We start from the raw sequence: 25990 nt of genomic DNA, 5'->3' as shown, positions 1-25990 counted from the left end.
AGGCATGGGTATACAGGAAGTAGATCTCTTTGGCTAAGGACCTCCAAGTGGTGAGAATGTGACTGGCTTCTTTCTGCTTTTCTGATGTCTTGGTTTTAACCCCAACATCTGGCTCCAGGTTTTTTATTAATAAGACTGTTTAGCAATTCATCTACATGACATTGTATCTTTATAATTTTTCACAGCAGAGAAAATATCTTGCTAGTATAAATGAGGAAACATTTAATTGCTGGGTAATTTACTTGGTGGTAAAGACACTGACGTCAAACTGTTCTTTAGAAAGGTCAGTCAGACCAATTTGTTTATACCAACAGTATATGAAAATGGAGCAATGTTATGTTTTACTAGGTTTTATGTCTTTTGAATCTTTGATAATCTTATATGATACATGAACAATATCTCATCCACTTTTGTGATTGTTGGTGAGCTAGTCTCTCTTTATATGTAAGCTCACTGACTCAGGCAAAGAGGACCAGTGTTCTTGTTTGCTTTCTGTTGCTGTGATAAACAGTATGACAAAAAGCAAGTTGGGAGAGAAGAAGAATTATTTTCTCTTACAACTCCTAAGTCATGGTCCATCACTAAGAGAAGTCAAGGCAAGAATGTGGAGGCCAGGACTGAAGCAGCAAGGACCATGGAGGAATCACTCATACTGGCTCACTCCCCATGCTTGCTTGGCCTTCTTTCTTATGCATCAAAGGAGCACCTACCGATGGATGGCACTGCCCATAGTAAGCTGGATCCTTTCATATCAATCATTTATCAAGAAAATGCCCACAGACTTGCCTACAGGCCAATCCTATGGAGCCATTTTCTCAGTTGAGGTTCCCTTTTATCAGATGACCCTTGTGTCAAGTTGAAAACAACCAACTAACCAGCATAACCAGGATTAGACAAGCTTGCCAAACTGGACTGACACTTAGAGGGGGAAATTAAGGAATGAAAGATGGGAGGTAGCTCAGGAAGTGCTTAATATCTGGAAGCTGTGATAATCTGAGAAAGAGGGCAGGTTTTCATGGGGAAAACACAAGGAACTGGCTGGTCAGGAGAACTGTTGTGGGAAATGAAAGCAGTGCATTAAGGCACATCAAGGACAAGGGTAAGTATTTCTCATTGCTGGGTTGGAGGTTACAGGCAACTTCTCAGTCTTCCAAAGATTGAGAAGACCTTGGGAAGAACTGATTATCGATAGAAAATGGAGGGAGGAAGATGGATGCAACAGCTATTCCATGGTGGAGGAGGAAGAGTTCTGCCTTTGTGGTGAGTTCATGCTTCCACACACAGATACCCACCAAGCAGTATGCTGCAGGTGTTGTACCACAAAGGAGACTGGCTTAGTCACTGCTGGATATTTACTGGGCATCCAAACATGCTGCTGCTGTGCGTAGAGCTGCTCTGAGTGGAGCAGTGCCTGAGCATTCTGGGAGACCTTGAAGAGCATCCACAGCAGGTGAGGTCAAAACTGGTGTCCAGTTCTTGACTGGTGAGCAACAGAGGCCCAGGGCTTCATGAAGTCATGTTGTGGGTAGGAAAAATGACAAGAAAAGCTTTGGGAGTGCTCTTATCCACTAAGAGAACTCAGAAATGAACTCGTGAATCTCAAACCAGACACCTGCTCCCAAGTTAGGAAGCTGAGAGCCATTCTCAGTTCTCTCTTGTTTACTCCCTTGTCTCCAGGAAAGCACTAACCTTTTCCTTGTGTGTTCTCATTATCTCACAGTTTCTTCTCAGTTTTCATTAACATAGTTCAAGCACTCAGCACTTTGTTACTTCAGTTACTTCAAGAACTCCTTCTTTTAAGATAAGAGAAACTCCAAAAATTAATCCTTTTGAGTGAGAGAGATAAAGAAATATTCCTTGCTGATCCCAAGCCAGGGAAACTAGGCAGAGAGAATATTCCAGGTCTACCCAAGACTTAGCATTCTTTTTATCACCAAATATGTTAATGTATCCTTACAACTCAGCTTTGAACAATGATTTCCTTATTTATTTTGTGTGAAGCACATATGTGTAAATGTGTGTGCATGTAGGTGCACATGCATGTATGTGTGGATGCATGTGGAAGCCAGAGAGTGGCATCAGATGTCTTTTTCAGTTGTACTCCACCTTATTTCAGGCGATGGGACCTCTCCCTGAACCTAGAACTCACTGGTTTTGTTTGGTTGGCCAGGCTACACTGGGACTACAGGAGTGTGCTGCTGCAGTGAGGGTTATTTACACGGATGCTGGATATCTAAACTCAGGTCCTCATACTTGCTTGGCAAGACCTTTACCAACCAAGCCATCTCCCCAGCCCTTCCACCTTTGTTTTTAATTATTTGTTTGCCATTTCACTAATGCCAAGGTGTATTAGTTAGGGATATTTTTGTTGCAGCTGACAGAGATCCCACCCAAAATTTCTTATGCAAAAAACAATATGTTAGCTAGTTACAACTGAACAGTGCAAGGGTAGAACCAAGTACAAGCATAGCTTCCCTATGAATCAGCAGCATCATGATGCCACTTCTCTGTTTTGATTTGCCCTAAATTCCTCTCCATTTGGTCTATACTAGAGATGTGCTTGGACAAGACAGTCCACTGTGTCCACTTGAGCATCTAAAGGGAACAAAAGTGTGTTGTCTTTTTCCTGTGTTGTAAGTCTGTGAACTAGTAACTGTGGCCAAGCTTGAGTAACAAGCCCTATCTGTAGTCTTCAACAAAGAGATGTCCAACAAAGGTAGAGTGATAGCCACAAATATGCAGACGGATAAAAGCCACATATAAAAATTTAAATTGTTCTAATAACCACAGTTTTTTTAAAAATAAAAAAGGAACAGGAGACTTGGATGTGGTTCACAGCTGTTAATCAACATTTAAGAAGCTGAGGCAGGAAGATTATGCCAATCAATGTAGACTACACAGCAAGGTGTGTGTGTGTGTGTGTGTGTGTGTGTGTGTGTGTGTGTGTGTGTGTCTGTGTGTGTCTGTGTCTGTGTGTGTGTGAGAGAGAAAGAGATTTAACGAATTAAATAAAAAACGTTGTTATTTTAACATGTAATCAACATTTCTAGAATTTTACATTCTTTACTCACACTGAGACTTCAAAACCCACCATTTTAACTGAGCTTCCAAATCACAATAAACTGAAGGTGGGATGAGACATACTTTGAGAAACAGTATTCTAGAGATATCTGTATTTCCTTGGTGCTTCCAGTCTCCCCTTTGGAGTGGTCAGAGAGAGGTCTGATGACACATTGGAGCTATCAGTGAAGAAGGCTGGGTTGTCACTGGTGGAGTCAGGGCTCTTCCGACTCTACAGTTGCTGCTCCATTACTGCCCTCTGTTGGTCATCACAACCTATATAAACAAAGATGAAACTGGGCATTTGATGCTTCTGTCAGTCCTTCTTTATAGACTCTTGAAATGACTTTCTTTTCGAATTTCAGTGCACCAAAGAGCTTGAGAAATCTTTATGGGGTTGTTATGAATTACTTATTAGGGTTTTTTCCTGTGTGTTACATTAGACTCACTGCCCTTCAAATCCACCATTCATGCCAGTCACTATCCATTGCAAGTATTCCGGTTTTCTGTTTTTGCAAATTTTCTACTTCTTTTTAAGAAGGTAAATGGAGCAGATGATTTTATATCCCTAAGATTTACTTTCTTCAGCTGTAAAATATCGGATGATAATGTCACTTTTATGGTTTGCAAAGACACTGCTTGGTATATTTGAGGAACACTGTAATGTTATTATAAAACCTTAAAATTTAAACAATGACTCATTATTTGCTGACATAGAAAATTTTAAATTTATGTTCTCTTTTTAAAGTCTGATTCAAAATCCTTCTCTTTCATAGGTGCACCCTGAGCCATTTGTGGATAAAATGGTGTGATGACTGGGATTTGCCTAAAGCAAAACAAGAGGAGGGATGTAGACAGTGCAAAATGGAGAAGTACTGGCCACAATTTGGTCATTGTTGAAGCTGGATGAGAGTCACATGGAGGTTATTTTGCTATTTTGTCCATTTGAAGTGTGTTTGAAATTACCTCCAGAAATTTAAAAATTAAATAAAATTTTATTTTCTTCATGACACTGTATATAGTGTGGCTACTACACGCTTGTCTGTCGGCTAGTTACTGTTGTGGGTTAGAATTTCATCATTTCAGGGTAAATTACAATTTTCTTCTTAAAAGGCAAACTCAAGACTGTGCATGCTGGCTCACACCTGTGATCCCAGCATCTGGAAAGCAGAGGAAGGTGGATTACTGCAGGTCTGAGGCCAGCCTGTTCTACATAATTATCTCCAGACCAGCTACGTTTGGCTACATATGAAACTCTGTCTCAAAATAAAATAAAATAAAATAAAATAAAATAAAATAAAATAAAATAAAATCTGGGGCAGTGGTGGCACTTGGGAGGCGCAAGCAGGTGGAGCTCTGTGAGTTCAAGGCCAGCCTGGTCTACATAGTAAGTTCCAGGACAGTCAAAGCTATACAAAGAAACCCTGTCTTGGAAAAACCAAAAAGAAAACCAACAAAACAAAGAAAAAGATGAACTAAAAAATAATTGGCAGGGCTAGAGAGATGGCTCAGAGGGTAAGCACTTGTTGCCCCTGCAGAGGACCCAGGATCAATTCCTAGCACTCACAGGGTGTCTCGCAACCATTCATAACCCCAGTTCCAGGGAATCCAATGACATGCACATGGTGCACATACATAAAGTAAGATTACAAGCACTTCCATAAAATAATTAGACGGGAACATTTTTAGTTAAACATTCTAAGGAAATTCTGAAGTTCTTGAAGAGACAAATATCAAAAGGACTGGGTAAAATGGCTCACTCAGTAAAGTACTTGCTAAGAAAGCATGAGGAGCTGAATTTGGATCCTAACATCCACATAAAAATCTGGGTATGGTGGCACTCACCTGCAATCCTAACCCCTACATTCAGTTATGACCCACACTTTAAGAACCCACTTAATAGTCCCCAAAGTAGTTGTGTTTATACAGTAGTTACAGCTCACACATTGTCTCCATTTAATCACTTCCCTTTCAAATATGCTCCTCTGTTCTTCTTTAAACCCTGTCATGCCAAGAACATAATAACTTTTCTTTTTTTAAAAAAGATTATGATGATGACGACAACGACGATGACAACGATGATGACGATGTATATGAGTGTTTTGCCTGAATGTATATATGGGCACTAGGTGCATGACATGCCCACAGAGATCAGAAGAGAATGTCAGCTCCTCTGGAACTGGAGTTACAGACAGTTCTTATCTGCCATGGCGGTGATGGAAATGGAACATCCTTTGTAGGAGCAGCAGATGCATTTAAACACTGAGCCATCTCTCCAGTCCCTAATAATTTTCCTAACGCTTCTATTTTTCTACATTATCTCTAGTTCCATTAATTCTGTGCATAACAATAAGGTTCTGATCTCAACATGCATTCATTTGTGTGCTCCAAATGTTTCAATCATTTAACTTCATTTTTCTTTCATTTTTTTCTTGGTGGCCAGAAAGAACTCCTTCACTGAAACATCCAATGAAACATAAATAATGAGCATTTTCAAGGTATTTACCCTCGAGTGCTGTTTCCACTTGGAGAGGTTTAATTCTGTGAGGACAAAGACCGTGGAGAGGCAATCCTTCATAAGCTGGCAGAAAATGGTTTGAGAGACACACTTCAATTCTCTAGTTCCTCTTATCTCAGCTTTGCTGAGGGGGTAGACAGATTGGCTCTTTTTCAATTGATTGAGCCCATCAACAGTATACTTGTGTTGGTTCAAATCCCACACACACACAAAAAAATGGCCATGCTTGGGATGGCTATGCTTGGGATGGCCATGCTTGGGATGGCTATGCTTGGGATGGCCATGCTTGGGATGGCTATGAATTCTGCATTAATCACTTATCAGACTTGGGAGCTTCAAGTAGCAGCTTAATCTACAGAAGCAGAAGTCTCCTACTTTATTACCAGAAATGATGGGGGGATAATTTTGATGTCAGGATCTCTATGTAGACCAGGGCTAGTATCTGCAGAATTACATCATCGGTACAATGCCATTCTATAAACATACTTGCTGTGGATATTGCTCTGTATAAATAAACATTGATTGACCAATAGCCAGACAGGAAGTACAGGCGGGACTAACAGAGAGGAGAATTGAGGAAATAGAAAGGAAAGGGAGAGACTGCCTGGAGCCGCCGCCAGGACAAGGGAGATGTAAGGTACCGATAAGCCATGAGCCACGTGGCAAAGTATAGATTAATAAAAATGAGTTAAATATAAGAGTAAGAGCTAGACAATGATAGGCCTGAACTAATGGCCAAGCAGTTTAAATAATGTAAGAGTCTGTGTGTTTATTTTATAAGTGGGCTCCGGACTGGCGGGACTTGGCGGGAGCTGGAGAGAAGTTCTCCAGCTACACACACTCATCTTTAGAACCCCTGAAGGCCTTATACTTCACAGTTACCTTCTTAACCCTTTATAGAAGAAGTCAAGTGACTTAAAATTCATTTGGTAACCACTTCAGCTAACCTGCTTGACAAGTGCCCCACGTGTAAGATAGCCCTAGAATAATTTCTGTTTTTAAGCACTTTCTTTGGACCAGATACATGATTTATAAGTTTTCTCTAATACTTTTCAATAGAAGCATCACCATTATTAATTACATCATTATCATATATGAGAAGGGCATTATTTAGAGAGACCATCAGACATAAGCAAAAGAATTGTAAAAGTAATATTTCCAGCTGTAGGCCTGACCATAAAGGCCATAGCTCCTCTTGTCCACCATACTAGAAGTTATTATGTCCATGTCTCTTATTTCTATTTTTCCCATGCCTCCGTGCCTCAGAGATCACATTCACCCTGGTGTATCTTCCCTAATAAAGTCCCCACCACCCTTCAAGGGGTTTCAGCCCATCGTGGCACTTTCTATTCACTTTCATTCATAAGTCAATTGTTTACAACATATTTGGGCAGTGGGGAGGTAGTTGGCAAGATGTCACTTTGAGTAAAGGCTCTTGCTACCCAGCCTGATGACCTGAGTTCTATCCTCAAAGCCTAATGGAAGAAGGTGAGAGTTGACTTTCACCAGGTTGTCCTCTGACCTCTGCATGCACTATACACACCATATCCTATAAATAGCATTTAAAAATAGTTTTAAAAAGCATTTAATGTAGAAAGCACTAGCCTGGGTACTTGGGGTGTATCAGTGAACATAACAGACAGGAATCAGAGCCTTCATGGAGCTTAGATGCTGGTGGCAACAGACAATGTTAAAAATGAAGATAACAAATTAATTAGATGAATTGTCATGGGAAAGAAGCACAAAGGCAGGGAGAATGAGAGTACAGGGTGAAGACAGGTTTGCTGAAAATGTCATTAGAGTGGTCCAGACAGACCTCCCTGAGAAAGAGGATTTGGGATGAGGCTGTAAGAGAGGGAGGAAAAGATGGCAGCTGGGGGTGGGGGTGTAGGGGTGACTCAGTAGTTAAGACCACTGGTTGCTCTTCTGGAGGATAGGCATTGGATTCCCAACAACTACATGTCAGTTCACAGTTTCAAGGAATCTATTGCCTTTCTCTGGCCTCTATGGGCACTGTGTGCACACAGTACAGAGACATACATGTAAGCAAAACACTCACATACATATAAAATTTTAAATGAAGAAAAAAATCAAAAGGGGTGAAGGAGTAGGTCACTTGGGTAACGATGGATGGAGGAGGGTGAAAGTGTAGTATGTGTGGATGAAAAGTCTGGCCCAGGCTGGCACACAGTCTGATAATTCTATACTGCTTGCACAGGTGGTCATTTCCTCAACTAGACTGAGACTTCCCTGCAATCAGAGGGTCTTGTTGATAACTCTTTCGCATCCTCTTCTGTGTTACAAAGATAGTTTGTACCTAGTTTTTTGTTTGTTTGAGACAGGGTTTCTCTGTGTAGTTTTGGTGCCTGTCCTGGATCTCACTGTGTAGACCAGGCTGGTGTCGAACTCACAGAGATCCGTCTACCTCTGCTTCCTGAGTGCTGGGATTAAAGCCGTGCGCCACCACTGCCTAGCTTGTACCTAGTTTTTGTTTCTAGAATTATTTTTAGAGCATTTTAGTAACCCTGTCTCTACACCAAAACACAGGGTTTCCTGTTTGAAGCTTCCCACTTTCCCCTCAGTAGCCATAAAGGAAATGTATAGTGGAGGAACACTGCCCTCTTCTGGGAAGTTAGTGCTGGTAGCTTCTGGCTAAATTCCCACTTACAGGCTTAGCCTATTAACATCATAGCTCTTTATTATTTGGTCAATCTATCACCACTGCTTAAATTACTATTTTGATAGAAATTATGTTTAAAAATAATCTAAGAAATAAATCTCAGAGGGGCTGAAGAGATGGCTCAGAGGTTAAGAGCACTGACTGCTCTTTCAGAGGACCTAAGTTCAATTTCCAGCAACCACATGGTGGTTCACAACCATCTGTAATTTGATCTGATGCCCTCTTCTGGCATGTAGGCAGGACACTGTATACATAATAAATAAACCTTAAAAAAAAAAGAAATAAATCTCTCAGGAAAAAGGAAATGATTAATATATGAAGTATAATAAAATAAGCAGATGCACAGAGCAATGAACTATGTAGCAATTAGTCTGAAACCACAGGGCCTGTTCTTCTGGTGTTTGTTTGTTTGTTTGTGCTCAAAATAGATAAGGAAGATTTAACCCTGGTAAGCATGTGCTGAAGTTAGGGTAGATCAATGCCAGAGATGAAATCTTCAAACCCAAGCATATGAGACAGTTGGAGTTTGGGAGATAGCTAGCTTAGTGGATAAAGTACTTGCTGTGTGGGTAAGAGAATAGTGGAGATTCCCCAGCACCCGTGTTAGAAGATGGTCATGGCGGCGTAAGTCTGTAACCCCATATTGAATAGGTGGAGACTTGATGGTTAGCCAGTCAATGGAGAGCCCCAGGTTGAGTGAGAAGCCCTGTATCAAAACATAAAATAGATCTTGCCCCGGACTTCCCTTCTGAAGCACAGCCCCACCGGGAAGGATCCCCTTCTCTAAGACCCCTGGCAGACTCTGCAGTCTCCACGCCCTACCCCCACGCCCATCCACCTGAGCCCCAAGCCTCTTCCTGAGACTTAGAGGCCGGCCCCCAGCTCCTATCTTGCCCCGGACTTCCCTTCTGAAGCACAGCACAGAGAGCTCCCATCTGGACAAGAGAGAGAGACTTCCTGAATCTGTCAGCTCTGTCTGAACCAAGTGTGCGGATAAGGCCAAGAACGAACCACAAGGAGATGGGCAGACGTCAAGGCAGAAACACATACAACAAAATGAATAGCAATACACCATCACCAGGCCCTAGCCCTCCTCCAACACCTAGACCTGAACATCAGAAATTGGAAGAAGCAGAAGAAAATAGCCTTATGAATGTCATCATGAAGAAGCTAGAGGCTCGTGTAGAGGAAAAGACAAAAAAAATGTGAAGAACGCTGTAAACAACTAGAGGAAAGGGCAAACAAATTAGAAGAAATCAAAAAAGTCCTGGAAGAGAACAATAAAATACTGAAAGAAAATCAAGAAAAATCAATGAAACAAATGAAGGAAACAGTCCAAGACCTGAAAAGGGAAATAGAAAAAATGAAGAAGACACAAACAGAGGGAATGCTGGAAATAGAAAATCTGAGAAAACGATTGGGAACTTCAGATGCAAGTATAATCAACAGAATGCAAGAGATGGAAGAGAGAATCTCTAGCGTTGAAGATACAATAGAAGAAATAGATTCATCAGTCAAAGAAAACACTAAAGTCAACAAAGTCATGAACCAAAATGTCCAAGAAATTTGGGACACCATGAAAAGACCAAACCTACGAATAATAGGGGTAGAAGAAGGAGAAGAATACCAACTCAAGGGCACAGAAAATATATTCAACAAGATCATAGAAGAAAACTTTCCCAACTTAAAGAAGGAAATGCCTATGAAGATACAGGAAGCCTATAGAACACCAAACAGACTAGACCCCCAAAAAAAGTCCCCTCGCCACATAATAATTAAACAATTAAACGTACAGAATAAATAAAGAATATTAAGAGCAGCAAAGGAAAAAGGCCAAGTGACATATAAAGGCAAACCTATCAGAATAACACCCGATTTCTCAATGGAGACTTTGAAAGCCAGAAGGTCCTGGACAGATGTAATGCAGACACTAAGAGACCATGGATGTCAGCCTAGACTAATATACCCAGCAAAACTTTCAATCCTCATAGATGGAGTGAACATTCCATGACAAAGCCAGATTTAAACAATATTTATCCACAAACCCAGCCCTACAGAAAGCACTAGAAGGAAAATTCCAACCTAAGGAAGTCAGATACACCCTCGAAAACGCAGGCAATAGATAAAGCCACAGCAGTAAACCCCAACGAAGAAAAGTACACACACATCACCACCAAAAAATAACAGGAATGAACAATCACTGGACATTAATATCCCTCAATATCAATGGACTTAATTCACCTATAAAAAGACATAGGCTTACAGAATGGATACGAAAGCAGGACCCATCTTTCTGCTGCATACAAGAAACACATCTCAAATTCAAAGATAGACACTACCTAAAAATAAAAGGCTGGGAAAAGACTTTCCAATCAAACGGTCTTAAGAAACAAGCGGGTGTAGCCATCCTGATATCCAGCAAAATAGACTTCAAACTAAAATCAATCAAAAGAGATCAAGAAGGGCATTACATACTCATCACAGGAAAGATCCACCAAGATGAAGTCTCAATTCTGAACATTTATGCCCCAAACACAAGGGCACCCACATATGTAAAAGAAACATTATTAAAGCTTAAATCACATATAAAACCCCACACATTAATAGTGGGAGACCTCAACACCCCACTTTCACCACTGGACAGATCCCCCAAATCGAAACTTAACAGAGAAATAAAGGACTTAATTGATGTCATGACTCAAATGGACTTAATCGACATCTACAGAACATTCCATCCTAACAAAAAAGAATATACCTTCTTCTCAGCACCCCATGGAACCTTCTCTAAAATCGACCACATACTTGGTCACAAAACAAATCTAAACAGATACAAAACAATTGGAATAACCTCCTGTGTTCTATCAGACCACCATGGTCTAAAGTTGGATTTCAACAACAACAAAAACTACAGAAAACCTACAATCTCATGGAAACTGAACAATACCCACCTGAATCACCAATGGGTTAAGGAAGAAATAAAGAAAGAAATTAAAGACTTCCTAGAGATCAACGAAAATGAAGACACAACATATCCAAACCTATGGGACACTATGAAAGCAGTACTAAGAGGGAAATTCATAGCACTAAATGCCCACATAAATAAGCTGGAGAAATCTCACACTAGTGACTTAACAGCACACCTGAAAGTTCTAGAACAGGAAGAAGCAAAGTCTCCCAGGAAAAATAGATGCCAGGAAGTGAGAGCTGAAATCAATAAAATAGAAACAAAGAGAACAATACAAAAAATTAATGAAACAAAGAGTTGGTTCTTTGAGAAAATCAACAAGATAGACAAGCCCTTATCCAAACTAACCAAAAGACAGAGAGAGAGCATCCAAATCAACAAAATCAGAAATGAAAAGGGGGACATAACAACAGACATTGAGGAAATCCAGAGAATCATCAGGTCATACTTCAAAAACCTCTATTCCACAAAACTGGAAAACCTAAAAGAAATGGATAATTTTCTGGATAGGTACCACATACCTAAATTAAATCAAGACCAGATAAACTATTTAAATAGTCCAATAACCCCTAATGAAATAGAAACAGTCATTAAAAGTCTCCCAACCAAAAAAAGCCCAGGACCAGATGGTTTCAGTGCAGAATTCTACCAGATCTTCAAAGAAGAGTTAATACCAATACTCTCTAAATTGTTCCATACAATAGAAACAGAAGGAACATTACCAAACTCCTTCTATGAGGCTACAATTACCCTGATTCCCAAACCAAACAAGGATACAAAAAAGAAAGAGAACTACAGACCGATCTCCCTCATGAACATTGATGCAAAAATACTCAATAAAATACTGGCAAACAGACTCCAAGAACACATCAAAACAATTATCCACCATGATCAAGTAGGATTCATTCCAGGGATGCAAGGATGGTTCAACATACGAAAGTCTGTCAATGTGATACACCATATAAACAAACTCAAAGAAAAAAACCACATGATCATCTCACTAGATGCTGAAAAGGCATTTGACAAAATCCAACACCCCTTCATGATAAAGGTCTTGGAGCGATCAGGAATACAGGGAACAGACCTAAACATAATAAAGGCAATTTACAGCAAGCCAACAGCCAACATCAAATTAAATGGAGAGAAACTCAAAGCAATTCCACTAAAATCAGGAATGAGGCAAGGCTGTCCGCTCTCCCCATACTTATTCAATATAGTACTTGAAGTTCTAGCCAGAGCAATAAGACAACATAAGGAGATTAAGGGGATACAAATTGGAAAGGAAGAAGTCAAGCTTTCCCTATTTGCAGATGACATGATAGTATACTTGAGCAACCCCAAAGATTCCACCAAGGAACTGATACAACTTATAAACACCTTCAGCAACATAGCAGGATACAAGATCAACTCAAAAAAATCAGTAGCTCTCCTATATACAATGGACAAAAAAGCGGAGAAGGAAATCAGAGATACATCACCCTTTACTATAGCCAAAAATGACATAAAATACCTTGGGGTAACACTAACCAAGCAAGTGAAGGACCTATATGACAAGAACTTTAAGTCCCTGAAAAAAGAAATTGAAGAAGATGTCAGAAAATGGAAAGATCTCGCATGCTCATGGATAGGCAGAACTAACATAGTAAAAATGGCAATCTTACCAAAAGCAATCTACAGATTCAATGCAATCCCCATCAAAATACCAACACAATTCTTCACAGACCTGGAAAGAATAATACTCAACTTCATATGGAAAAACAAAAAACCCAGGATAGCCAAAAGAATCCTGTACAATAAAACAACCTCTGGAGGCATCACGATCCCTGACTTCAAGCTGTACTATAGAGCTACAGTAATAAAAACAGCTTGGTACTGGCATAAAAACCGACATGTGGACCAATGGAATCGAATTGAAGACCCTGACATTAATCCGCACACCTATGAACAAATAATTTTTGACAAAGAAGCCAAAAGTGCACAATGGAAAAAAGAAAGCATCTTCAACAAATGGTGCTGGCAAAACTGGATATCAACATGTAGAAGGCTGCAAATAGATCCATATCTATCACTGTGCACAAAACTTAAGTCCAAGTGGATCAAGGACCTCAACATAAACCCAGCTACTCTGAACCTGCTAGAAGAGAAAGTAGGAAGTAGTCTTGAACGCATTGGCATAGGAGACCACTTTCTAAATAGAACACCAGTAGCACAGACACTGAGAGAAACAATCAATCAATGGGACCTCTTGAAACTGAGAAGCTTTTGTAGGGCAAAGGATACGGTCAACAAAGCAAAGCGACAGCCTACAGAATGGGAAAAGATATTCACCAATCCCACATCTGACAGAGGACTGATATCCAGAATATATAAGGAACTCAAGAAATTAGATATCAAAATGCCCAACAGTCCAATTAAGAAATGGGCTATAGAACTAAACAGAGAATTCTCAACAGAGGAAACTCAAATGGCTGAAAGACATTTAAGGAATTGCTCAACATCCCTAATCATCAGGGAAATGCAAATCAAAACAACTCTGAGATACCACCTTACGCCTGTCAGAATGGCTAAGATCAAAAACACTGAAGACACCTTATGCTGGAGAGGATGTGGAGCTAGGGGAACTCTCCTCCACTGCTGGTGGGAATGCAAGCTTGTACAACCACTTTGGAAATCAATATGGCGCTTTCTTAGAAAATTGGGAATCCATCTCCCCCAAGATCCAGCTATACCACTCTTGGGCATATACCCCAGGAATGCTCAACCACACCACAAGAGCACTTGTTCAGCTATGTTCGTATCAGCATTGTTTGTAATAGCCAGAACATGGAAACAACCTAGATGCCCTTCAACTGAAGAATGGATAAACAAAATGTGGTACATATACACAATGGAATACTACTCAGCAGAGAAAAACAATGACATCATGAGGTTTGCAGACAAATGGATGGACCTAGAAAAAATCATCCTGAGTGAGGTATCCCAGACTCAGAAAGACAAACATGGTATGTACTCACTCATAACAGGATACTAGATGTGGAACAAGGATGACTGGACTGCTACTCACATCACCAGGGAGGTTACCTGGAAAACAGGACCCCAAGAAAGACACAGGGATTGCCCAATGACAGAGAAATGGAATTAGATCTACATGAACAGCCTGGACATGAGTGGGGGTAGTGAAGGGCGAGGGTCGAGGGAAAGAGAGCTTGGGTGAGTGGGAGATCCCAGCTGGATCAACAACAGAGAGGGAGAACAAGGAATAGGAGACCATGGTAAATGAAGACCACATGAGAATAGGAAGAAACAAAGTGCTAGAGAGGCCCACAGAAATCCACAAAGATACCCCCACAACAGACTGCTGGCAATGGTCGAGAGACAGTCCGAATTGACCTACTCTGGTGATGGGATGGCCAAACACCCTAATTGTCGTGCTAGAAACCTCATCCAACTACTGAGGGATCTGGATGCAGAGATCCATGACTAGGCCCCAGGTGGATCTCTGGGAGTCCAATTAGCGAGAATGAGGAGGGTTTATATGAGAGAGAATTGTTGAGACCAAGGTCGGATAAAGCACAGAGACAAATAGCCAAACAAACGGAAACACATGAAATATGAACCAATGGCTGAGGGGTCACCAACTGGATCAGGCCCTCTGAGTGGGTGAGACAGTTGAATGGCCTGATCTGTTTGGGAGGCATCCAGGCAGTGGCACTGGGTCCTGTGCTCATTGCATGAGTCGGCTGTTTGAAACCTGGGGCCTATGCAGGGTCGCTTGGCTCAGCCTGGGAGGAGGGGACTGGACCTACCTGGACTGAGTCCACCAGGTTGATCTCAGCCTGTGGGGAAGGCTTTGCCCTGGAGGAGATTGGAATGGGGGGCGGGAGGGAGGAGAACAAGGGAATCTGTGCCTGTATGTAGAACTTAATTGTATTGCAAAATAAAAATTAAAACAAAACAAAACAAAACAAAAAAAAAACATAAAATAGAGAGTGATTAAGAAAGATACCAGATATCAACCTCTGGCCTCCACATGCATGTGCACATGCCCCCCACCCAATTTCTTGGGTCAAAAGGGATCCAGATAACCGTGTTGCTTAGCGATTAGAAATGTGTCTAGCATGAGAAACCAGGGAATAGACTTGTTGAAGGATCTGGGGCAGATGCATTGGAGTCTGACATTTACTGATCACACAACCTTAGGTATGCTTTTAAAATTCTTTGGGATTCTTTTTCGTTTTCTATAAAGCAAGATTAACCATACTCGCCTTTCAGTTGTAGTTTTAAGAGCAGCATTTTATTTAATGTTTGTTATATAGTAGCTTTACGATAAGTGGTAGCATGCCCATCAGAATTATAGGTTGCAAATGACTCCAGAGAGATCATTTCTCATTCACTTATGAACAAAAGGGATAATTCATTGATGAGCTATCCCATAGCCATTGAATCAATGTGAAGATCTGAGAAGTAGGGTTGGCAAACTGGCAGAAGCTGAATGTCCTGTGAGATTTTCCACAGGAAGTTGGATAAGATGGAGAGATGGCTCAAAATGAGAGCACTTGCCAAACAGGTGTGTGTGTGTGGGGGGGGGCATCCATGAAGACTAGAGAAAGGAAGGGCATCAAGCAGCCTGCTCTATTACTCTCTACCTTTTTCCCTTGTGACATGGTCTCTCACTGACTCTGGAGCTAGGCTCAAGCCAGTGTCCTGTCTATGTGTGTCAATAGTGTTGGGGTATGGATATGTGAGGGACTAGGCTTTTTATGTGGGTTTGGGGGATTTAAGCCATCTCTCCAACTCCTCTTTGTTCCACTCTTAATTTGTGTTTTGTTAAATACATCTGATTGGCAGAGCTTGATTTTGTGTCTACTGTAGCCACTGGAGACACAGAGAACCAGTGATGGCAATAGAGCTTCATAGTGGAGTCTGCAATGAATTCCCCCAGTAGTGAGAGTGGTCCCAATATAAAACACCCAAGTGTGGGGTTGGGGACATGATTTTGGATCCTTAACACACATGTAAAGGCCAAGTGTGGTGGCACACATATGTAATCCCAGTGCTGGGTGTGAGGTTGGCGGAGAAGATAGGCAGATCTTCAGAGCACATTGGTCACTCAGTTCAGCCAATCAATGGGGTCTAAGTTTAGTGAGAGGCCCCATTTCAAAACAACAACAACAAAAGCAAAAAAAGGTGGAGAGCAAGAGAACACTCAAAGCCAGCCTCTGGCTTTCACACACATGCACATACATATACTATATGGAGTGGGAACAAAGTGGGAGTAGAGAGGGAAACAGTAACAAATATCTGTTATAGGTAGTTATTGTAACTTGTTCTCCCTCAAGAAAAAGTGCCTTTTTCTTGTATAACTGGCAAATAGAAAAAATATTCTATATGCATATGTGCTGTGAAATTGTCACAAATAAGCCAATGAATACAGTATACCACATAGTCATTTTTCAGTATGTGAGGATGACACAGAAGGTCTACTCTCACTGAAAAAGTCAAGCATAGAGATTTGTTACCTTGTAATTACCACGCTGTACTCTAGGTCTCCAGAACTCATCCAGTGACCAAGTTTGTACTTTTTCAACAACACCTCATCACATTGCCTCATGCTGCCCTTGTAACGTTAACAACCACTGTTCTATTCTACTTTCTGCTTCTTTGAGTTTGACATTTAAGAATCATGTATTAATGAGATCATACAATGTGGGAGTCTGTGAGAGACCAGCTCCCACCTGTCGAAGGGTTCTTGGGGGGGAAGGAGAGAGGAATGAGGGAGTATTAGATAGAAATATAGACTTAGATAGAGAGAAAGACAGAGATACAGGATAGCTTCGGGAGGGCCCTGGATCAATACCCAGTCGCCTTGAGATTTATTCTAATGTGCTTTTTATACATTACCCAGAGGAGAAGCAAAAGACCTCCCCCTTTCAAGATCAAAGCACAATATACAGCCAAGTGTAGACCCTTCAAAACACCTGGTAACCATGCCCTTGGCCAAATTGTCCTATTACACAGCCCTGCTGGGTAAAGCAAGCTCAGATTCTCTGACCTTGAGTAAGGTTTTATTAGGGAGCCTCTGTGGGTCTCCACAAATTCCCCCTTCTTTATAATATAAAGATCTCAAGTGAGGGTACAGAGCTTAACTCTATGCATCTCTTAATCAGCTTTCCACTAAGAGCTTGCAAGTAGATGGAATAATTGTAGAAATACACTTGCTCCTTATGGCTGCTATACCTCCTAGTAAAGGAGTAGAGGATGATCAAGATGGAATGGCCTTTTTAAATGGGTGTAAGGTGACTACAGCAGTTTTAGCTGCATCAAACCATTTTTAAAATCAATGAACTCCTGATGCAACTGCGTCAAATAAATCAGTAAACTCCTGATGCAATTGCATCAAATCTAAGGACTCCTTAGCATCACCCTACCATGGTTCATTAACATTAATAGGTTAACATTCTAGTATATTACTATACACAATTACAATTCTCACAAACTTACATCCAAAAGCAAACTCTTAATAGACATACACTTCATAAACTTTAGCAAACATCCACAAGCAATTTCTTAATAATTTTTTTTGCATTTATTGCTAAGAAAACACAGGATACATTAATATAGGCTAACATTATCCATACAAAAAACAAGAAAATGTTTTTGCATTTGAGCTGCTTCACAACAGCAAAAACTATCCAAACTCCTACTCATTAGTACATTTTTTAAAATTAAATAGACCAAGAAATATAACAACTTCCCCTTATTTTATATTTTTTGAAGCTATGTCTTGAGCCTGGGTAGAAAAAACAAACTTCTCCATTTCTACACAAAATAGTTCCATTTCTACACAAAACAGTTCCATTTCTACACAAAACAGTTTGTAAATCATCACAGTTGATTGTGTGTGTGTGTGTGTGTGTGTGTGTGTGTGTGTGTGTGTGTGTGTAGGTGAAATCAAAACTGTCCCATTGCAATTGAACCACTCCTGTCCATTCCATTTCTTAAGTCTGAAAAGTTAAAAAATTCAGTTCTGATACCAGTCTTAATGTTCCACTGAAAGCCTAAGATCAGGGCCTGGCTCACCAGCTACCCTGAAGTCTTTGTATAGCTGTCCAAGTCATAATGACTCTGAAGCAAAAGCTCCAAATATGAAGAGACCCACAACCAAAAACTTGTTGCAGTTCCCTTGAATGCAACAACCCAGTTCAAACAAGCATCTCTGAAACTTTCACTCTTGGTTACAGTGGCACTTTATGGCCATAGCCTTCTCCTAGGAAATTTAATCCAGGCCAAAGATGGTGTCACCACAGCTCAGCTGCTTCAGACCTGTTCAAAAAAGCCCTCCTTACAGCCAGCATGAACCAGGAAGACGTCTCTTAAAGGAGCCACACATTTGTTCACTGCCAGCAAATGGAAACTGCAGGGCTTTGGCTGCTAGTTCTGTCCCATTTCGGCTTTTTCACAGCCCTGGTCCATCCGCACCTCCCATCTCCAGGCTGCAAGCCTAGACCCTGATGTCCTGAGGCTCTCAATCATCTTGTGTCACTATGAGCTACAGCTCTCATTTAGAACCCTGGGTGCTGGGGTCCTGGAGGAAACCTAGCCACAGCCAGTCATGGCCACTGCACCCTGGCACATTACCTGCTCTACTGCTGGCCTTGTGTCATTTGTGCGCTGCCTTATATACACGGCCAAATGACACCTTAGGGCAGCTCTACGGCTCTGGCCATACCCTGTCGCTGGGAGCTTGGGCTGTGTCAGTCTCAGCAGTTCTCATGCCTGCCTGCTCAGAGCCCCAGTGTCCCTGGAATGTATGGCCAGCTGGGCACACTCAGACACAGAGGCACCTGCTCCCTGACCCATTGGGTGCACACCCTGTGGGCATCTTTCTCCAGAGGTTTTGTCTCTCGAACAGCAGCTAAGGTGCTCTGTGCACGTGCCCTCCAGCTGACTGCTTGGCTCTCCACCTGTGCTCTCCTGGGATGTCCCTTGCTCAGCTATGGCTGCTGGGGACTCTAGCTCTGGGTGACAGACCTGCTCAGGCCTCTGGGATCCGAAGTCTCTGCTGCACTCTCCAAGCTGCAGCCGCTTGTATGCCTTCTCTTGCCCAGTTCATCAAGGCTGCAGGGTATAGCCTCCAGCCATGTCCTCACAAACACCCTGGCTGACTGTGTTCTCCTCACTGAGGCTTCACCATGGCAGAAAATGTGAAGACCCCTGCTGCTCCAATTGGCTTTCTCAGCATCTGCTTGCCTGCCAACCCAATGATGCCCCGTGGTCTCATTGATGCTGATGCTAACTCAGATGCTGCTCCCACTGCTGCTGCTGCTGCTTGCGATGGGGGCTTCTGAAGCCACTGCTTGCTCAGACCCACCAAGTCTGCAGTGGTTGCTCGGTTCTGGATGCTGCTTTCTGCATCCTAGGTCCTGTGCTTGGGAAAACGATTCTACCCTAAGTTACTTTCTATTAACTCTTCACACTATCCCTATCCCTAAAGCTTATATTTCTCAAACTTCACCTAAACTTTTATGACTTATTTATATACAACTTTAGATCTAACTTAGTAGACAGATATAGATAGATAGATAGATAGATAGATAGATAGATAGATAGATAGATAGATAGGTGATAGATAAAGACTTGCTGCAGCCTACTATTACCCTGTTCTATATTTACAATTTTACTCCCAAAGAAAAGAAAATCACTGCACTCCAATTAATAATCTGAGCATGACCACTTAACCTGCAGTTTTCCTTTTCTTTATCCTCCATACCCAATTTCCACCTTCTGGACCATATGTGGGAGTCCAGCTCCCACCTGTCAAAGAGTTCTTCCGGGAAGAGAGGAATGAGGAAGTATTAGATGGAAATATAGTCAGAGATGACAAGAAAGACAGAGACACAGGATAGCTTCAGGAGGGCCCCAGTTGCGTCAAGATTTATTCTAATATGCTTTTTATACACTACCCAGGGGGGAGGCAAAAGACCTCCTCCTTTCAAGATCAAAGCACAATGTACAGCCCAGTGTACACCCTTCAAAACACCTGGTAACCACACCTGTGGCTAAATCATCCCATTATGCAACTCTGCTGGGTAAAGCAAGCTCAGATTCTCTTACCTTGAGTAAGGTCTTACTAGGAAGCCTCTGTGGGCCCCCACAATAAAGTATCTGTCTTTGTGTGTGTGATTTCCTTCATTTAGCATGATGTTCTATTGTCCTATAGTCTGCATGTTGTCACAATAGGATTTCCTTCTCTTGTCTGAATAATGTTTCTGTGTGTGTGTGTGTGTGTGTGTGCCACATTTTCTTTGCCAAACACTAATGTACAGTGAAGTTGGTTTTTTCATGGACATTATAAATAATCCTGTGATGAACATGGAAATATTGATATTTCATCAGTATACTGGTCTTTCTTTTTCTTTTTTGTCTTTTGGTTTTCAAGCTAGGGTTTCTCTGTGTAACAGCCCAGGCTTTCCTGGAACTCATTTTGTAGACCAGGCTGGCCTCAAACTCATAGAGATCCACCTGCCTCTGCCTCCTAAGTGCTGGGATTAAAGGCATGTGTCACTACCACCCAGCCAGTATACAGATCTTATTTCCTTTAGCTATACACCCAGCAGTTAGATTCTGGATTGCATGGTGGTTATATTTTTATTTTATCAGTAGTATGTGTATTAATTTACATTTCCATCCATGACATCTATGAGTTACCTTTTTTCCCACAACACTTTTTATTTTTTGTCTTTTTATTTTTTTTGCCAGATTAGTGATATAGCCCAGGACCTAGAGTCTGTTAGGCAAGGACTCTAATACTGAGCTAAATTCCTAGCTTCTCTTTTCTTTTTGATAATAGCTTTTCCAACAGGCATGAGGCTACCATGTTATATGGTATTCTATGAACCATCTCTTTACAAGTGCTCAAATAAAAGTACTATAAGCTTTGCTGCTGGAAGGTGTTTTAGAGTCTGAAAAGCCAAAAGATGGCTTATGGTAGATTACACACAGAAAGTGAAGGACCCAGGACCCTAGCAAGACCCAGAACCCAGGCCTCCATCAGTCCAGCATCCTTACAACATTCTTTCTCATCTGGAGAATGGAGATATGGTGTTGTTTCTGCCTAGAATACTTACTTCACCCTCCTTGCTGAAACTACCTTTTTTGCTTGTTTGTTTGTTTGTATACCAGGTACCACTTCCTCAGGAGAGCTGGCTATCCCCAACTTGATCAGTGAGACCTAATCCTCATAGATCAACATGTTTCCCCCATCACTTGTCATGGAAACATCTCATTATGGAACTACAGTCCCACTAGGCTCTAAATGCCACAAGGTCATGGGATGGTTCTAGTTTAGTTCTCTTTTGCTTCCCTGAGCAGTGGAGGAGTGACTAGATAGATAAGCTTGCAAACAATAAGGCACATGCAGGTGTTGTCACAGTTGTTAGCACTCCTCTTGGAACTCAGACTCCATCCAGATAGTTGTTGGGCCGCCCAGGGCAGGCACTTCATCAATCTGGTTCTCTTTGACTTCTTCTACTCGGCTCCTTATTTTCTTTATGTCTATGCCCTTTATCTGATGTATACTTGACATTCATCCTGCTCCATTCCTCCTATCCTGAGTCCAGTACAATCTCTTTTACTCAGCTAGATCTTATTTCCTTGGCCAGCCACCGAGAAGAAAATCCACTGGTGAGCTGTTACACAAGAACAGAGTAAATGGGATAAAGACTTTGCCACACAGAGCTTATAGCATGTCTGCTCTCAGTCCTTCTATCTGCTGCTTTTCCCTAAGGCAAAACTTGGAGCCAGCCTGCATTTAACAGAGAACATTTGGAGAAGGAACAATATCAACAGACGTTTGTTCTGTCCGCCAGCCACTTTTCCCTAAGGCTGAACTTGGAGCCAGCCTGGACTTAATAGAGAACATTTGGAGAAGGTACAATAGGAACAAATCTCTCTCTCTCTCTCTCTCTCTCTCTCTCTCTCTCTCTCTCTCTCTCTCTCTCTTTCGAGACAGGGTTTCTCTGTGTAGCTTTGCGCCTTTCCTGGAACTCGCTTTGGAGACCAGGCTGGCCTCAAACTCACAGAGATCCACCTGCCTCTGCCTCCCGAGTGCTGGGATTAAAGGCGTGCGCCACCACCGCCCAACAAATCTCTTAATGGGATGCTTTCAAGAAAAGAATTAAGGAAACAATTGGGTGGAGCAGAACTATTTGGGCCAAGAGTCATTTAGGGGATCCCTCAAATTCTGTGGTGTGGGCATCACCTGTTCTATCTTTGCCAGAGGAAGCTTGTGTAACAGCCCTTAAAGGCCTTATAGCTGGCTTGGGTGTTTCTGTTCTATGTGGATAAGAATTGTGGGTGGGCGAGAAGCTTTTCCTGTCCTGGGAATACCAGGCCCTTGAATGCCCAAGGGTTAGAGGACTGACAGCCAAAACCAGAGGCTTATAGTTCTTAAGAGCTAGGGGCCAATGTTGTTCCAGTCTTTGAAAGCCAGAGGGTTATGGCCCTCTGAACTCAGGTTGAAGGCTGATTGCTTTGTACTGTGGCCACCCATTGATGCTCCACACATGTCAGCCCTTGTAGTCCCCAGCTTCAGGCAGTTGTGTGCAGTGGAGGCAGACAGCATACACTACAGCAGGTAGTTTTTTCTAGTGTCACTGCTTCCATTCAGCCCTGGGTGCTGGGAGCCTCGGCTCTACAACGGCAAGTGTCACAGGTGCTGGATTTAGGGTTTTGTCATGCTCAGTTATTAACAGCAATGTGTCTGAGAGTGCATCTCCAAGGCCGGCATCTTTCTGGAACTCTTCCAGCCAGCACAGCCTGCACTTTCTCTTCTCTTTACACACAGCCGTTATCTTTTGTTAGCCTTCGTTCCCTTCCTCACTCACCTTTTGCTCCTGTTACTAGTCTGTCTTTCCTGGCCACTCTCTGGCACTCTCCAGCTGCCTTTCATCATTACTGCCCCTGTCACCACTGTCTGTCACCGCTGCTGCTGCTGCTGCTGCTGCTGCTGCTTCCACTATCATTTCTCTTTCATGTTACTCCATCACCCTGCTTTAAGGATGAAGATCAAAAGTAGACAAGGAAAGACCACTCCAGAGAAGTCCTTTAATAGGCCTGAAATTTCAGCACCAAAAAGGTAGTGATCATCTGATTATGTAGCCAGAGGGGTGTGTGTCAAGGGTGTCTGTGCCAATCACATAAATTCATGTAAATGGAGGACTGGGTTTATTCCAGATGAAGTCTAGAACAAGTGAAGTCTCCTGCTTTGGCCAGGGTGGAAATGGCTTGTAATGGCAAAAAAAAAAAAAAAAAAAAAAAAAAATTCACCGCTTGCTATTTGAAACAGCTGTGTGTGGCAGTGCCTTCAGGAGCCAGGGCTGTGTTCTGGGAGCCATCAACAGTGACTTCTCTATGGCTGGCTTCCTCAACACATCTGCGAAGTTTTCAAAGCAGGTAATACTAACACAATGATAACCTGATAGGCAAGGTTAAAATCATCCTAATCCCCAACATCTTAGCTTACTTAAAGGAAAATGTAACATTAAAAGGCACCATTATCAGGATGCTGTAGCACACATCTATAACCTCAGCACTGGGAGGTTGAGGAAGAAAGGTCACAAATTCAAGGCCTGCTGGGACTATATGTGAGTTTGAGGCCAGCCCAGACTACTTAATGAAACCCTGTTTCAAGAAACCAAACACCAAACAAGGGAGGGTGGTGGGGCATTGTGGGTGGGGGGGGGAGGAGGAAAGCATATATTAAAGACTTACTATTAACAGTAACTCAACAGCTTTTAACATTGTTCTGACAATGTGTAATTCCTGCCCAATGCCCTCTTATCTGCTCAGCAAAAACAGTTAAAAATAATTGAACAGATAGCAAGTGGGACTTTCTCTGTGCTAAGTACTCGATCTCATTTCAGATGTTATCCTTATTCACCTACTCCTATAAATGTCACATGACCCAAATTTCCAATTTTAATGCTTTAAAAAAATCTGCCCTCTTTCTTTCTTTGTGTATGTGTGTAAATATAGTACAAGCACAAGTGTGTGGTCTGGGAGCCCACATATACATCTGAGGAAGATGCTAAGTGGCCCGTTCTATCACACTCTGCTTTATTTCATTCAGACAAGATTTCTCATTGAACCTGGAGCTAGGCTGGTCACCAACAATTTTCAGTGATCCTCCTCTTTTCATCACCCACCCTTATTAGCATAGCCATGCCTGACCTTTTTTTTTTTGTGGTTTGTTTGTTTGTTTTTTTGTTTTTCGAGACAGAGTTTCTTCATGTAGTTTTGGTACCTGTCCTGGATCTCGCTCTGTAGACCAGGCTGGCTTTGAACTTAGAGAGATCTGCCTGGCTCTGCCTCCTGAGTGCTGGGACTAAAGGTGTGAGCCACCGCCACCCAGCCATGCCTGACTTTTTAAAAACTGATTTTTTTTTGTGTGTGTGTGTGTGTTGGTGGTGGTGGTGGTGGTGGTGGTGTGTGTGTATACTCTCAAACAGTGTTCACAGTGTGCAGAAGGAGGCATTGGACTTCCAGGAGCTGAAATTACAGACAGTTTTGATATACCTGATATGGGTGCTAGGAATTCAACTTGGATTCTCTGCAAGAGCAGTACTTTCTCTTAACCACTGATCTCTCTCTTCAGTCCCCATGTCTGGCATTTTATGTGGGTTCTGGCTCTAAATTCAGGTTCTCATGCTTGCCCAGCAAGCACACTTACCCACCAAGCCATCTCTTTATTCAAAGTCTTGTGCTTCTAGTAACTTCTCTATTGGCTTGTCTAGCTGGCATTTCAAATTCAATGAACTCAACTCCTTATCATTCCTTAACTCTGCTCTTTCCCCTGTCCTGCTGATTTTTGTTTTGGATTTCACTCTCCACTAGTCATCTAAAATAGCTCACCTTACAATTCATTTTTTTCTTTCTTTTTTTAAAAAATAATTTATTGCCGGGCGGTGGTGGCGCACGCCTTTAATTCCAGCACTCGGGAGGCAGAGCCAGGCAGATCTCTGTGAGTTTGAGGCCAGCCTGGACTACCAAGTGAGTTCCAGGAAAGGCGCAAAGGTATACAGAGAAACCCTGTCTCAAAAAAAAAAAATCGAAAAAAAAATTATTTATTTTTATTTTTTACTTAATAATTTATAAATTTATTTAATAATTTATTTATTATGTGCATTGGTGTTCTGCGTGTATGCATGTCTGTGTGAGGGGTGACAGATCTTGTAGTTACAGTCAGCCGTTAGCTGCCATGTGGGTGCTGGGAATTGAACTCATGACCTCTGGAAGTCACTGAGCCATCTCTCCAGTCCCCACAATTCATTTTTGAGACACAAATGTCACCTCTCACTGGTGAAAGTGAGAAATTAGTGAAAGCCAACAGTTTTAGCCTGTTAAGTCAGAAGTATCACTAGCTAGTGAGAAACTAAGGATATAGGATAAATCACCAAATTAATAATTTTAAAAGCCAGTCAAAAGCAAATAAAGCTACAGAGCTGTGTGGTTACAGGAACTAGAACAGCCATCTTGAAGCCATCAGAAGATTCCAGGCAGAATTCTGATAAAGAAATTAAGGACTCCTTCATGGGACCTATCTGCCAGAAATACTAGCTTAGACTTTCATATGAGAGAAATTGATTCCCATGTCATTATTTTGGGAAGCTGTTGTGTAGTATCTGTACCTCTATGTAAACTAAATTTGCATATTCAGTTCTACTTTGTTGGCAGAATGGCAACAGCTGTGAGGGGGATGAACACTGTT

This window comes from Peromyscus eremicus, chromosome 14 (genome assembly GCF_949786415.1).
Source record: "Peromyscus eremicus chromosome 14, PerEre_H2_v1, whole genome shotgun sequence".
Lineage (NCBI taxonomy): Eukaryota > Metazoa > Chordata > Mammalia > Rodentia > Cricetidae > Peromyscus > Peromyscus eremicus.
Note: the sequence above shows the minus strand (reverse complement) of the source record.